The sequence below is a fragment of the Triticum dicoccoides genome, chromosome 3A (genome assembly GCF_002162155.2).
Source record: "Triticum dicoccoides isolate Atlit2015 ecotype Zavitan chromosome 3A, WEW_v2.0, whole genome shotgun sequence".
NCBI classification, from domain to species: Eukaryota; Viridiplantae; Streptophyta; class Magnoliopsida; order Poales; family Poaceae; genus Triticum; species Triticum dicoccoides.
The window spans coordinates 519,097,919-519,113,765 of NC_041384.1; positions in this window are offsets into that span (position 1 = coordinate 519,097,919).

Here is a 15,847-nt window from a genome sequence, read left to right on the forward strand (position 1 = left end):
ACGTTGTTCCATAGTTTAGCTAAGATACTTGTTCTTTAGGTAACGTTGTTCCATAGTTATCATCCATCAGCCAATGATATCCCATAGGCTGGTGATTATAGTATTATACCACTTCTAGTATTACCTATGTTGTTCTTTAATACTTTTGTGTGCCATCTAGTTAATCTCGAGTACAAACGATACATATTCTGTAGCTTTCATCCGTGTTCTCCCTTTAGTTTTTGAGACCTGTTACTGCTAGTTAACCCCAGTCCTACTATTTATGTCGTCTCCTATAGGCACTCATTACATAAATCTAACTACTAGTTGTTTTCCATGCATGTCAGATATAATTTCACACACTGATATATCCATAAGAACCTCACGGAGCAATGTAAAGGCCAATAAACTTGATGTCAATGATACCCAATATGATGGAACATGTAAAGGCAGTTCTTCACAAGACTTGCAGAAAGATGTTGAATCCTCTTCACCCCACAATGTCCTTGCTCTAACTTGGCCCGTGATATGGGTACAACATGCATATAATGTCCTGGAGTGTATCTACTCTGTTGCAATGCCATGTGCTTAGCATGCTGATCATGCATGTAAATATGTCATGCCTTCCTGTTTTTCAGTACCTATTCCATTCATGATAACATGTTTTAAAATTCAAGTACTGTCATTCTACTCTATCACAATGCCATCTCCTTAATTTGGACATCATGCTTCTGAATATCTTATGCATTGTTATTCATCAGTATGTACTTCATCTGTCTACCATACCATGTTTTTTTACATTGAAGTGTTGTTCTAGTGCTCTGTTGCAATGCCATCTTAGTTTCCCAATCATACACGTGTATGTTGCCTTAGTTTTTTTCTGTACGTATTCCGCTAGCATACAGTTTTACATTCAACTAGTACTTTTTTACTGTGTTGTCCTGTCGTATCCCTAGCTCTTACACCATACTCCCTCCGTCCAGATTACATGTTGCCGAAATGGATAAAAAGGATGTATCTAGAACTAAAATACGCCTAGACCCATCCATTTTTTTCTAGATGGAGGGAATACATGTCAATATGTCATGCCTTTCTATTCTTCAGTACCTATTCCATCTCTCTGTTGTAGCATGTTTTATAATTGAAGCACCGTTCTTCTATACAAGGCATGCAAGGGGAAGACGACTATGTTAGAATCTGAAGGGTTACAAACCAGGTCTTTGCAAAAGATCCAAACGCCAGGAGATAATAAACCACCTCCAGTTTTTATAGATACTACTCCAGCACAGAGAAACCCAACTCCTACTGATAATAAGCAGATTCCAGTGGCCAAAGAACTAGTCCGCTCCAGTCCAGCAAAAATATGTCAACTCCATTCTAGGAAGCGTGTGCGTATCCTTGCATCATGAAATTTTATAGCGTGCTGATCATATTTTCTACATGTTTCTTACCCATCTCTCTTTTAGAAAATAAGCTTAACAGATAGGAGAATTTCTGCACTGGTATCATCTGTGAGGAAAGATTCTTGCAGGAATTATATGTACTCCAATGCAGATGTAAGTACCTGTTGTATATCACTATATTTTTACATCAACATGTATTTTGTTAATCGGTGTGAATCCAACCTTTATCTGATCTAAATTTAGTTGTAGCAAAATGTATGATTAAAGGCCACAATGTTGATCTTTGTAAGGAAAACTGCCTGGTAGTTTTGCATCCTGAGCTTCATGAGTGTACTATCTCATATCAGTGGGTTTGATTACTTTGGTTCTGCAGTGGGGTTTCAGTGTTTTTTTACTGTGTTGTCATGTTGTATCCCTAGCTCTTACATCATACTCCCTCCGTCCGGATTACATGTCGCGGAAATGGATAAAACTGGATGTATCTAGAACTGAAATACGCCTAGCCCCATCCATTTATTTCCGGATGGAGGGAATACATGTCAATATGTCATGCCTTTCTATTCTTTAGTACCTATTCCATCTCTATTGTAGCATGTTTTATAATTGAAGCACCATTCTTCTATATAAGGCATGCAAGGGGAAGATGGCTATGTTAGAATCTGAAGGGTTACAAACCAGGTCTTTGCAAAAGATCCAAATGCCAGGAGATAATAAACCAACTCCATTTTTCATAGATACTGCTCCAGCACAGAGAAACCCCAACTCCCATTAATAATAAGCAGATTCCAGTGGCCAAAGAACTAGTCCGCTCCAGTCCAGCAAAAGAATGTCAACTCCATTCTAAGAAGCTTGTGCGTATCCTCGCATCATGAAATTTTATAGCATTTTGATCATATTTTCTACATGTTTCTTACCCATCTCTCTTTTAGAAAATACGGTTAAATGATAGAAGACTTACTTCATTGGGATTGTATTCGAGGAAAATATCTTGCAGGAATTCTCTGTGCTCCAATGCTGATGTAAGTACCTGTTGTATATCACTATATTTTTACATCAGCATGCATTTTGTTAATCGACGTGAATCCAACCTTTATCTGATCTAAAATTAGTTGTAGCAAAATGTTAAAGGCGCCAATGTTGTTTTTTGTAAAGAAAACTGCCTGGTAGTTTTGCATACTGAGCTGCATGAGTGTACTATCTCATATCATGCACATTACTAAATTGTAGTGCTGCTCTGGTTGCCCGTTCATTCATTGTGTCAATGTTGCTTTCGTATTACCTTACCTGGCTGATGATAGTTGTGCCATATTGTGTTAATTTGGTGTTGGCTAGTTGCCCAAACGTTCGTTGTGCCAATGTTGCTTTCGTATTATCTGACTTGGCCAATGCTAGTGTCTTAATTTGGTGCAGGCTGCTGAAGATAAGAAGACAAACTCTGAAAACAGCAAGGCAACCCCATTGTTTCTTTCCAATAAATCTAGGCCAGGTAATATGCCAATAACTCATGATTAATCTATTTGGTCCGCCTCCTAATTTATGTTATGATGCAGTGGTCGAGACACTCTCCACTATCAATAATACAAGCCTGCTAGAATCGCCATCTGAATATGTTCAGTATCCTTTGTCTCGAATGCAACAGAAAATGTATGTTTGTGAACCAATTAATGGCTGAAGGAATGATGGAAATGGTGGAGGAATCAGAGGTGCAGAGTCATGTGACACAACAACTGATCAATGTTTTCAGAGACAGTGTAGCAAAGCAGCAAGAACTTGCCCACATGCTTATGGGCATCATCTGTGCTGAGTTTACAGATTGTGACGTTGTAGATCGTTAGGTTCTGTTCATTTATTTGCACTAGCATCAATCTTTGATTGCCCAGTGGATGTAATTTCCTGTAATATATGCTGGATGTGCAACATTTTTTCCTGTATGACGTACCTTTGCTTGATCGGTTTTGGTCCTGTTCATAATTGCTTGTTGTAATGGGCACAAATTATCTAATTTGGCCTAAAGACATGTACGAACTTTAGTGGGCCCATTAAGTTAATGGGTCGTTACCAGGCCGAAAGTTAATGATCGACCCTCTTAACTCCCAGGTCGTTAATAGGCTGACATCGAAGCCGGCAACAGGTGGGACCAATTGATATCACGGGCCGTTAACATGCCATTACTAAGTTCGGGCTACATGTGGCCCAACTATATTGTGGGCCTTTAGCAGGCCGAAAGAGACAACAGGCTTGTACAGGACCATGAAGAGCATGGGCCGCTAAGAGGCCAAAAGTCAGGTCGTATTGTAAATGGCCCAACTGTGTTGTGGGCCTTTAGCAGGCCGAAAGAGAAACCGGGCTGGTATTGGACCATGAAGGGCATGGGCCGTTAAAAGGCCAAAACTCAGGTCCGACTACAAATAGCCCAACTCATTTATGGTCCGTTAATAGGCTGAAAGGCACACAGGGCCGGGAATTGGCCCAACACTTAAATAGGTCGCTAAAAGGCCAAAACTTAGGTCCGACTACAAATGGCCCAACAGATATATGGGCCGTCACCAGGCTGGAAGACACACCGGGCCGGAAATTGTCCCAACACTTAAATGGGTCGCTAAAAGGCCGAAACTCAGGTCCAACTACAAATGGCCCAACTGATTTATGGGACGTCAATAGGCTGAAAGACACACCGGGCCGGAAATTAGCCAAACATTTAAATGGGTCGCTAAAAGGCCGAAAGATGTACATCGTGAAAATTGGCCCATCCACTGAATGGGCCATTAACAGGCTGAAATCTCATCGGGCCGATATTGAGCCCAAATATATAGCGGGCTGTTAACGGGCTTGAACTGACGATGGGCTGCAATGGTGTCAAATCTTTAACGGGCCGTTGACAGGCCGAATTGGCACATCTTGTATGGGCCGTGAGCTTAAATGGACCTGACACAAGTAGGCCTTATATGGCCGGCCTGCTATTTTATACTGGGCTGGCCTTTTTCACCGGAATGGGCCACTGTTGAGCCATTCCACGTGTCGACCTATCATAGGCGCCCCCTGTCTAATGAGTGGATGACATCTGTCCAACGGTGAGGCAACACGTGTTTCCTCCTGCCAATGATGATTTTACACGTGGAAAATCCCCATTGGTCCATGCTGGTAACGGGTTATCGGATCCAAAACCGGACCCGATAGCTTAACGGCGTTCCGTTACGGTGGAAGCCACGTGTCGGTCACCCTTGACGAAAGCACTTCTGTGACTTACGATTTATCATCATGGAAGTGGACACTTCCGTGATGATAATTTTGGTAATGTCATGGAACACTTCTACGATAGCACATGTATGACTATCTTGATTCTGTCATAAATTTGTCATGGATGTACATGCATGATAGAAAATGTGACCTACTGTGACAAACATGTATCATCACGGAAGTGTTTTTTTTGTAGTGATAGGTGGCTACAACAGCCATGGCATTTGCACACACCAAAGTAAACTATTGCATGCATAATTACATAGGTGGCTACTACACACATGACATTTCCACACACCAATAAAGTAAACTATATATTACATGCATGATTAACTAGCATAAACGATCATCTGATCATCATCTACTTCTTGTGATGCTTGCTTTGCTTGTGGCTCTATCCGGGCTTGTCGATTTGGGTAACGAGGCACTTCCTCATGTCAATGATCCATCTGTGCATCTCGTAGCATGTGTACACGCTCTTGGCCGCGAACCTGAGGTGAGGTTCATCCAGTTGCCGCATCCAGGCCCTGTGCCAGGATAGGGGACTTGTTCTCTGGGCATCCTGCTTCATCTTTTCGTAGTAGGGGTCGATGATGGCCGAGGTGAGTTCGACCAGGGAGTCCTTCTTCGTGTTGCCCCATACCCTATAGTGGTCACGGATTTCAACAAGGTTCTTGCAAGCCAAGCTCGTAACACTGAGCGCATTTACATCGTCTTTGGTTTCCACCGTGGCGAACTTGTAGTCGGTGCTGTTGACAAACCTGTTGAAACGGTCGCAAGGATTTGTGGCCATGCAGTAGTGGTAGACGAGGACATGATGGCGCATGCACAACTGAGCGACGTCAACCTTCTGATCTATGCCGGGACGACCAGCGGTGTACTGGAGGTCGATGCCGACCACCTTGTACTTGTCTCGAGCAAGCAACTGCTCAATGCTGTTGATGTAGTCGTCCACCACAGCCGGGTCGATGGTGTACACCACCGAGAGATCCGTATCCCTCATGTGGGTCTCCACTCTATGCTCGCCGAACTCCATTGGAGCGTCGCTGGACAACCCCTCTCTATGTGTCATCGTGGGTGTGCTTGTTGTGTTGTGGGGCCCGATTGAAAGGTTAAAGAGACTAAGGTTATAATGGCCGCGGGAATTAAAGGGGAAGCTGGACGGCCGAGAATATCGATAGGCCCTGATGGCAGTTCTAATTTGCAGCGCGTAACTCCATCATGTCGCACGTAACAGCATCGCGTGGCAATGCGCGCGGCGCAACCGCATGCATATGGGGGCCCCGGCGTGATCGTGCGCATGCCCAACTGCTGGCAGAGCGCGCGTGGAGGGACGCGAGCAGAGCGCTCCGCGGTCGCCTCAATGGCGAGCAACCATATATATATATATATATATATATAGCAGTTGAACGTGCAAGGAAAAGCTGTCCACAAGCCGAGCGCATCGACGGACGCGAGCAGAGCGCGTCGCGGCGCCTAACAACGAGCATAGTGTGCTGCGGCGCCTAACAGCGAGAAGAGCTTGCCGAGGGACGTGAGCAGAGGCCGGCACAGTGATACGTGGCAAATAAGACGAACTGTGCGAGTGATATCGGAGACATCAAGCATGAATCAGATTAGAGTTGCGTGTGCGATACGTGGCATACATCCATCCGAGCTGTTTGTGATGGAGTAAGTCGTGTGTGTTGCAGGCAAACGCTTGCTGGTATATAACCTTAAGTTTAACCAAAAAAGTGTTAATGCATGTTACAAAAATTGTATAGCTGGAAACTATGTTCAAATACGACTCCAACGATATAATCTTTGGCGACATGCATTCATATTTTATTAGTTAAATGCTACTTATAAACCAGGATGGGGGTACAGTAGGTAATTAAATCGCAAATGTTTTTATTAACTGTATGTGTATGTGTCTTTTGTCCTCCTCTCACACGTCTTGTCACCCCGCTGCCGCAGACGGCTTACAGCGCAAGCTTGTGCAGCGCGCGGGGGCGTTCTTTTGGCCAAACTGTGGTGCCAATGAATCATCGGTGAGCCTGTTCCCGCACAAACTCGTAGGTTCCCGCGCAAGCTTTCTGCCTTAATCGGCGAAATCCCCCAAAATCCCAATGCTTACCAGCCTGCTATAAAAACCCTCATGGTCGGCGAGTCCTACGTCGCATTTTCCCCTCCCTCCCTGTAGCTTATCTCATCTTCTTCTCCCACAATCGCCAATGGCATCGGTCCGTCATCGTCCCTCAGCCACTCCACCGTCATCAGAGGACAGCTCCAGCTGGGAGGCTACACCGCGGCGGTGGTGCAGTACCCGGCATAGTGCGTGTGGCGTCCCTATTGGGTGTGCATGGAACAACCAGCACACGCTCCGTCGCCGCTGACCATCGGCAAATGTTGCCGGTCGCCGTTGCCGCCACACCACCGTCGAAAGCCAGGACCATCTCCCACTCCGCCGCCATGGCCCGAAGGCGGGAGGTGGTCGTCATGGCCGCCACCCCACTGCCGGCCATCGTGGCCATCACCTACTCCGCTACCGTGGCCCGAAGGCGGGAGGCAGAGGTGGAGGCCCGCACGTGCGTCAGTGACCTTGCGCGCTACATTGAGTTCCTACGGGAGGAGGAGGAGCGCCTCGTCGAGCATGCAAAGGGCCTTACCGCAGCCGTGGCCGTAGCACACGCCGACGCAGAGGCGAGGAATCAAGAGATCTACGAGCAGTTCGGCCGCTTCGAGAGGGATCGTCTGGAGCGGCAGTGGTCGTTCTAGTTGGCGAGCGTCGCTGAACATGCAACAGCGGCAAGCACCGTATTGCATTTGTCCAGCTCGTCGGTAGACTCCCCCTCCTCATCTGCCTCTTACTGAGCGCGCTCGGCAGAGGAGAGACTGCCGAAAGTAGCACAAAGCCCCTTCTGTGGTAGTAGTAGTAGTATTTAGGGGCTATTTTGTTCAGTTCATCTGACTATAGATGTGAGGTCGAACTGTAGAACATACTTAAAATTAGCTAGTATATATAGTTGAACTAGCTATTTCAGTACGTGGTTGGCAACAATTGGGGAGAAGTTTGGTCGGTTCAGCTGTCGAGTTGAACTGTTTGTACAAATTAAGAACGACTGCTTAATCTATGAATGAAATCTATGCTTAATTACTGAATTTTAGTTGCAAAAATTAGATATTGCTAGTGATTTTTACCACGACATGTTGATGCCGCTCCATGATAACATGCCAAGTTTCATGAATTTCGGACGAGTTTTGGATTTACTAGAAATTAAAAGCCATGTATCTTAATGTTTGCGGCCGAGTGACGGTGGTTGGGTGTTTGAAATTCATTCCCATTTCTGGCATGGGACCTAAGCATGCAACCAAGGACACATATTTGATTTTTCAACCAGTTTATATGCACTTGAGAATGTGCATGTAGTTCAAATTAGAATTTTGTGCATAAAATGCCTGAAAAACTCAGTTAATGTATAAAAATGTCCAAACAAACCCCGAAAAATTCCAAAATTGAACACAACACTCCTGTTGGTTGACACTCGAATTTTTTTGAAAGCAATAAGAGGCAACGGATATCGTTTCGTCCCCAAAGGTGGCACGTTCCCTACCGAAACCATCACGCTTGTTATGAGAAGTTCTGGTTTGTGAGAAGCTTATACCAAAACATGTCCCAAATGGGACAAACTTTTTACCATGACATGTTGATGCTGCTCCATGATAGCATGCCAAGTTTCATGAATTTCAAATGAGTTTTGGATTTACAAGAATTTAAAAACCAGGTGTCTCAATGTTTGCGGCCGAGTGACAGTGGCAGGGTGTGTGCCATTCATTCCCATTTCTTGCATGGGACCTAAGCATGCAACCAAGGACACATATTTGATTTTTCAACCCGTTTATATGCACCGGAGCATGTGCATGTAGTTCAAATTTGAATTATGCGCATAAAATGCCTGGGAAACCCAGTTAATGTATAAAAATGACCAAATGAACCCCAAAAAAATATCCAAAATTGAACACAACACTCCTGTTGTTCTATGTTGACACTCGAAATTTTTGAAAGCAATAAGAGGCAGCGGATATCGTTTCGTCCCCAAAGGTGGCACGTTCCTTACCGAAACCATCACGCTTGTTGTGAGAAGTTCTGATTTGTGAGAATCTTATACCCAAACCTACCCCAAATGGGACAAAAATTTTACCATGGCATGTTGATACTGCTCCATGATAGCATGCCAAGATTCATGAATTTCAGACAAGTTTTGGATTTACTAGAAATAAAAGCCATATATCTCAGTGTTTGCGGCCGAGTGACGGTGGCAGGGTGTTTGAAGTTCATTCCCATTTCTTGCATGGGACCTAAGCATCCAACCAAGGACACATATTTGATTTTTCAACCAGTTTATATGCACTGGAAAATGTGCATGTAGTTCAAATTTGAATGCGCATAAAATGCCTGGAAAACCTAGTTAATGTATAAAAATGTCCAAACAAACCTGAAAAATTCCAAAATTGAACACAACACTCCTGTTATTCTATGTTGACACTCGAAATTTTTTAAAAACAATAAGAGGCAACGGATATCGTTTCGTCCCCAATGGTGGCACGTTCCCTACCGAAACCATCATGCTTGTTGTGAGAAGCTCTGGTTTGTGAGAAGCTTATACCCAAACCTGCCCCAAATGGGACAATTTTTTTACCACGACATGTTGATGCCACTCCATGATAGCATGCCAAGTTTCATGAATTTCAAACGAGTTTTGTATTTACTAGACTTTAAAAACCAGGTATCTCAATGTTTGCGGCAGAGTGACGGTGGCATGGTGTGTGACATTCATTTCCATTTCTTGCATGGGACCTAAGCATGCAACCAAGGACACATATTTGATTTTTCAACCCGTTTATATGCACTGGAGCATGTGCATGTAGTTCAAATTAGAATTATGCACCTGAAATGCCTACAAAACTAAGTTAATGTATAAAAACGTCCAAATGAACCCTGAATAATTCCAATTTTTTTGACGACACACCTATAGTTGATGTTCACTACAGATAAAAGTTCTAAAAATTCAAACACCATCCTTTGTAGTTGTGACCCCATTACGTAATTCAAATCAAGATGATAAATCAAGTAGATCGCACATAGTTTATTATCACCAACCATGTGAGATGCAGGACAAAATATCTTGGAGCACCGTCGGTGTATAGTACGCCTATGGTTTACGCGAGAAGGTGCGTCGGCTACAGTCCACAGCCGGCATGTCAAGCACACTAGCTCACTCCCCAAATATCATTTCATTGCTCATTCGTCACCGGTGAAAGATGGGGACGTGGACCCACGTCGTGAGGGCAACTTCGGTGGCCCACTCCAGCGAGAGCGCGGCCGCAGCCGCCTGACACGTGCTAACAAGCTTTGTGAGGGCGATCGCAGTCTGCGTCCGGGCGGCCAAGGCAGCCCAAACGGCCGTTGTTGCTTCTTAGGCGGTGGCAGCAGCATCTGCCTCGGGGATAGAAACTGGGGAGAGCGGCACAACAGTTGTCCGTTTCGCAGCGGTGGCCTTAGCCCTGATGGAGGCCGCCCACTACCATGTCGAGGCCGTCGACGCCCAGCTCGTGGCGGTCACCGCACAAATCGAACGAAGCTTCTCCGACAACGGTCAGCAACCCACGGCCGAAGAGCTGGCAATTGCCGAGAGAGTTCGAGCAGCCGTCCGTTCTTGCGTGGCATACCTTGCCACGACGGAGCCCGCCAGAGCCCAGATCGCGGCAGCCCACGCCCAGCTCATGGCGGCCTATGCCAAAGATATGGCAGACGCGGATGGCGAGATGCTTGCCGAGTATGCTGCAATTGATGCCATGGAGCCCCTTCCCCTGGAGACCGTCGGGCGCGAGCTGGACATGGAGGTGGCGGCGGAGATCAATGAGCACCAGCCATAGTAGTACTCTTTGTTTTGTTTAATTAAGAGCGCCGGTCGTTAATTTGTTAGAGTAATGTTTAGGTCGGCTAGCTTTGTTTAATTGCTGAACTTGCTCGATTAAGAAGTTAGTCTCCTTTGTGTACCCAAATTATGCAATGACGTGGATGACCACTGTAACCAGGGAAATTAGAACCAAAATTTTTGACGTTCAAACTCAACACACACAGGTTAAGCTATCTGAATCATTTATGATGTTCACATATCGTACACAGTTCTGAATAAGGGACCGTGTCTAATGACACTTTGCGCGCTAGTTTTTTCGCTGAAGCGATTCCAAATTTTCGGCTTCCGCAGAAATATCTACCTCCCCGCCCCCTCCCCCTTACCGAAAACCACATTTCCCCTATTTCCGCCTTCCTTTCCAAGATGAAACCTTCACTCCTTACTTGCAGCGCCGCCTCCTCACCGGTGACCCTCCTTCACGCTGCTCGGCCTCGCCTATCCAGGCAGGTAATCCACACCCGACCCCCATCCTCCTCCTCCTTCCACATCCCACATGCCCTGACCGCCTGCGCGAGCGCGACACCTTCCACCCAAATCACCAACCCCTCCACCAAATAAGCGCCGCCCTAAGCCATGGTGCACGCAGTATAGCCAGGATTTCAAGGAGCATTTGGCAGCGGAGAAGCAAATCGCGGCCGCACGCGCGGATGAGGTCGCGATGGCTGCCATTCGTGACGACCCCAGATCTTGGAGGAGCACCTCACCGTTGAGGCCACCGTTGACGCCTCGCGGACCGACGCCGTGATGCGGTTGACTGCTTTAAATGACAGTTCGTGGCGTTTTCTCGAGGCCATCGTTTGCTAGCTACTGCCTTTCCATAACAAATTCTAGTGAATTTTGCTATCTACTTTTACCATGCAATCTTCTGCTATAGTGTAGATGTTCTATATGTCGTGCAATGTAGTGTTCAGTTAACTGCTTGGTTCAGTTCTGCAAAATGTGATGTTCAATTCTTCAGGGTGCAATATTTCCAAGTTGTTAAGCATGCTTGGTTTCGTTAACTTTCTGATCTTATATTACGAGTATGTTATATTGTGCAACGTGGTGCTCTGCTAACATTTGGTTCATTTGTTGTGGTGTTTACTTAACCGCTTGGTTCAATTCTGCAATGCGATGTTAAATTGTTGTGGCTGCATTATGTTATTGTATACCATGTGAGGAATAAATCAAATTTGGTTGTACTAAATACTTGAGAAACAAATACAATTGTTATATTTTCCAAGTTGTTAAGCATACTTGGTTTGGTTAACTATCTGATCTTCTATTAGGAGTATGTTATATTGTGCAAAGTGGTGCTCAGTTAATGTTTGGTTCATTTGTTGTGGTGTTTAGCTAACTGCTTGGTTCAATTCTACACTGCGACGTCCAATTGCCGTGGATAGAATTTTGTATTGTTGTGCATGTGAGGAATAAATCGAATTTGGTTGCACTTAATACATGAGAAACATATACAAGTGCTATATTTCCTAGTTCTTAATCATGCTTGGTTTGGATAAATGGGTTTTCCATGTGGCTTGAATTAATCTGATGAATCGTCAATGTGCTTATTTTTCATCAACATATTTTACTGATAGCATGCGAACCCTTACTTAACCTGATGACTAACTACCTTATATGTGTTGTAGGGAAACAATGGGAAGCACTGAGGTTTACAATCGAGGTTAGCACGTGCATGGTCCGTTGTCTAATAGCACATTATTGTGCAATTGCAGAAACCATTCTAATATTTAGGTTCTTAACAATTTGGTCTTGCACATGTAGGTCCTGCTGTGAGAGGTTTTGACCCACTATTTGACCCTTTTTGCATATGGGAAATGAGTTGTCCATGAATATCAGTCAAGTCAAGAAACTCAGAAAGATTGTTAGGATAAAGAAATTAGCGACAAAAAACAACAAGATCTTTGTCTGCACAATGAAGAAGACATTAGTTCACTACAGGATGGTTGTCGGTGTCAAAACCGGCGGATCTTGGGTAGGGGGTCCCGAACTGTGCGTCTAGGGTTGATAGTAACAGGAGACAGGGGACACGATGTTTACCTAGGTTCAGGCCCTCTCTATGGAGGTAATACCCTACTTCCTACTTGATTGATCTTGATGAATATGAGTATTACAAGAGTTGATCTACCACGAGATCATAATGGCTAAAACCCTAGAAGTCTAGCCTATATGATTATGATTGTCTCCACGGACTAAACCCTCCAGTTTATATAGACACCGGAGGGGACTAGGTTTTATAGAAAGTCAGTTACAGAGAAAGGAATCTTCATATCCGAACACCAAACTTGCCATCCATGCCAAGGAGAGTCCCATCCGGACACGGGTGAGAGTATTCGGTCTTGTGTCTTCATAGCCCATCAGTTCGGCCCATGTCCAACACGCCGGACGCCCGAGGACCCCTTAGTCCAGGACTCCCTCAGTAGCCCCTGAACCAGGCTTCAACAACAAGGTGTTCTCCGTGCAGATTGTCTTCGCCATTGCAAGGCGGGTTCCTCCTCCGAATACTCCAACACAGTCTTCGAATGTGTCAGGATCTGCAAAACAAGTACCACATACCACCATAAAGAGTATAATATTTCACGAGTCCAATCTGCTGACAACTTTTTGTAACGTGATATCATGTCCCTGCCCGGTTATTATTTCGAACCGTTTTTCGATCTGCCGCTCCATATTTCGAGATGCGGCTTTATTGGTACGTCTTGTCAAAGCAGAGATCGTGTCCCCTTATTGCGGAATTCTCATCAATACGGGTATGGGTAATTCAACCATGCTGCCTGCACGGCCGCTGGGGAATAGGTGAGTTTTATGGCGAGTGGGGAGGCGCTTGATATTCATTGCCTTTATAAGGAGACAAGGATTCACCTCTTTCACCTACGCCCTCTCTCTTTCCGCCTACCCACTCTCGAGCTCCGGCACCCAAGTTCTCGTCTTTCCTGCCCCAAGAGAGCACTCCAACCATGTCCGAGCGCAGGGCAAGTGGATGGCCTCCACCGTCAAGGAGAAGGACATCACCCAGCTCCGGGAGGCCGGATATTTGGCCAAGGAGGTCGCCCATCGGCTTCCGACCAAGGGACAGATCGTCCATACCCCGGAGCCCCATGAGAGGGTAGTTTTCATCCCCCACTTTGTCCGCGGGCTGGGATTCCCACTCCACCCCTTCGTCTGTGGGCTCATGTTCTACTATGGGCTGGATTTCCATGATCTGGCCAGCAATTTCTTCCTCATCATCTTGGCATTCATCATCGTGTGTGAGGCTTTCCTCTGCATCCCCCCCCCCACTTCGGACTATGGCTGAAGACCTTAAATGTGAAGCCGGAGGTGGTGGGCGACGAACACGCTGAGTGCGGAGGCGCCATGGTGAGAAAAATGTCCAACGTCCCGTAGCCCAAAGGCACCTTCGTGGATACCATCAAGGGGTGGCAGAAGTTGTGGTTCTACGTCACAAAGCCCCACGACACTACCTGGGCCGCGGCTCGCGAATTCAAATCCAGGGCCCCGATGTGGCTTACCTCCTGGCAAGAGAAGGGCTTGGATTGGTCTTCATCGGACGAGCTGACATTGCTCCAGACACGCATCAAGAGCATGATGGACAAGAATGTCAAGCTTGTTGATGTGATTCAGGTGATGCTAGTTCGCCGGATCCTTCCATGCCAGAGCCGGGCTTGCCACCTATGGGAGTTCGATCCGGCCGAGCACAAGACCCTGCAACGGTTCTTCGGAACTACACACGAAGATATCTGGAAGGTGCTCTTCAAGGCCAACGAGACGTGGCCGAAGACAACCGAGGACCGTGGGCATGACCTGGCACATCTCACCGGTTCGGTAAGTTTTCCGTTGTTTCAAGGTGTATTCCTTACTTGCTTATTCAAGGAGGGTGTCCGAACTTCCCCATCTGTTTTTCATGGTTGGACGAAGAAGGCGGAGCGAATTTAGTGTTCGGCTCCGCTGCCATAGGATCCAGCCATCCCGCGTCTGACGAAGATGCTGGTTCCGGCGCCCTACAAGGCACCGGAGAAGAAGGCCAAGGGGATCAAAGGTGGCCTCTGTCCCAAGGGTACTTCGCGCATGGTGTCCGAAGACGCCGAAACTCACTCCACCGCCGAAGATGACGAGGAGGAGGAAGAGGAAGAGGAAAGCAACTCCCCCCTCCCGGAGGGGGGAATGAAGAAGAGGGCGGCATCCACAAATCTGGAGGCGCAGGCATCCAAGAAGGGGAAGGTCTCCCTCGTGGATAGCTCCGCATGGGACGTCGACAGCAGCCCAGAGCGGCGCCCCCGAGATAAGCCTCAGGCCAAATCGTGAGTATTCAAAGACCCATACGCATTCGTATATCAGCCTCTTTACTTCATTATTTTTACATGTGGAATCATGCACTTGCAGTCCGGCTTTTTCCGCCCTCGAGCGATCCTCATCATTGGGGAACTCGCTGGACCCGAAGGTGATGGACAGCGGGTCCCCTCCGACGGCCTCCTCTTCCAGGGCCATGGATGACACAGAGGTGTTGTCCCAAAGGATCCCAGACTAGGGAGAGACGCGGGAGGCCGTCAGGGCGGCGCCGGAGGGCGAGACCTCGGCCGCGGGACACATGGGGGAGCAGATCCCCATGGAGGCAGGTGATGGGGGCCATGTCCAGTTTGGCCCACAGCCGAATACGGTCCCGGAGACCTATACGGCTCCGGAGTCCAGCAAGCAGCCTCCTTCTTCAGAAGGAGGTGTGCCTATTCCGCTGGTGACCTATATCCAACCAGAGGCGCCGGATACTCTACTGGAAGCGCTGCGAAGTGCTTCCATTGTTGAGGAACACCGTACCCTTATAGGTGCGGTGATTGAGAAGATTCAGTCTGCGAAGAGCGGACTGACCGAAGCCTGCACAAGCCTTTTAACAGGCTTTGAGGTAAGCAATGCAATTTTGTGAAAAGAAAGTCACAGTATGGACAATATCCCGTGAGACTCTGTCCGGTGTTCGGAAAAAAGAGCCGAACAGAGGATCAAATATTTTTTCGCAAGAGACTAACCATGTATGTCTATGTGAATAAGCAGGTGTCGCTGCTAGCCGCGACTTCTCATGCTGCCGAAGTCTTCGGACTGAAGCAGAGGATGTAGCATATCGAGGAAGTGCTTGATCGTGCAAAAAAGCAGCTGAAGGACAATCAAGGTATTCAATCATTTTATGCATGTCCGGAAAGTATGAATGTTTTTGCGCTGACCGCAGTGACGTGATATTTTCGTAGGGGCGGCGACCGAGGTGGAGGCCCTCAAGAAGGCGCTGGC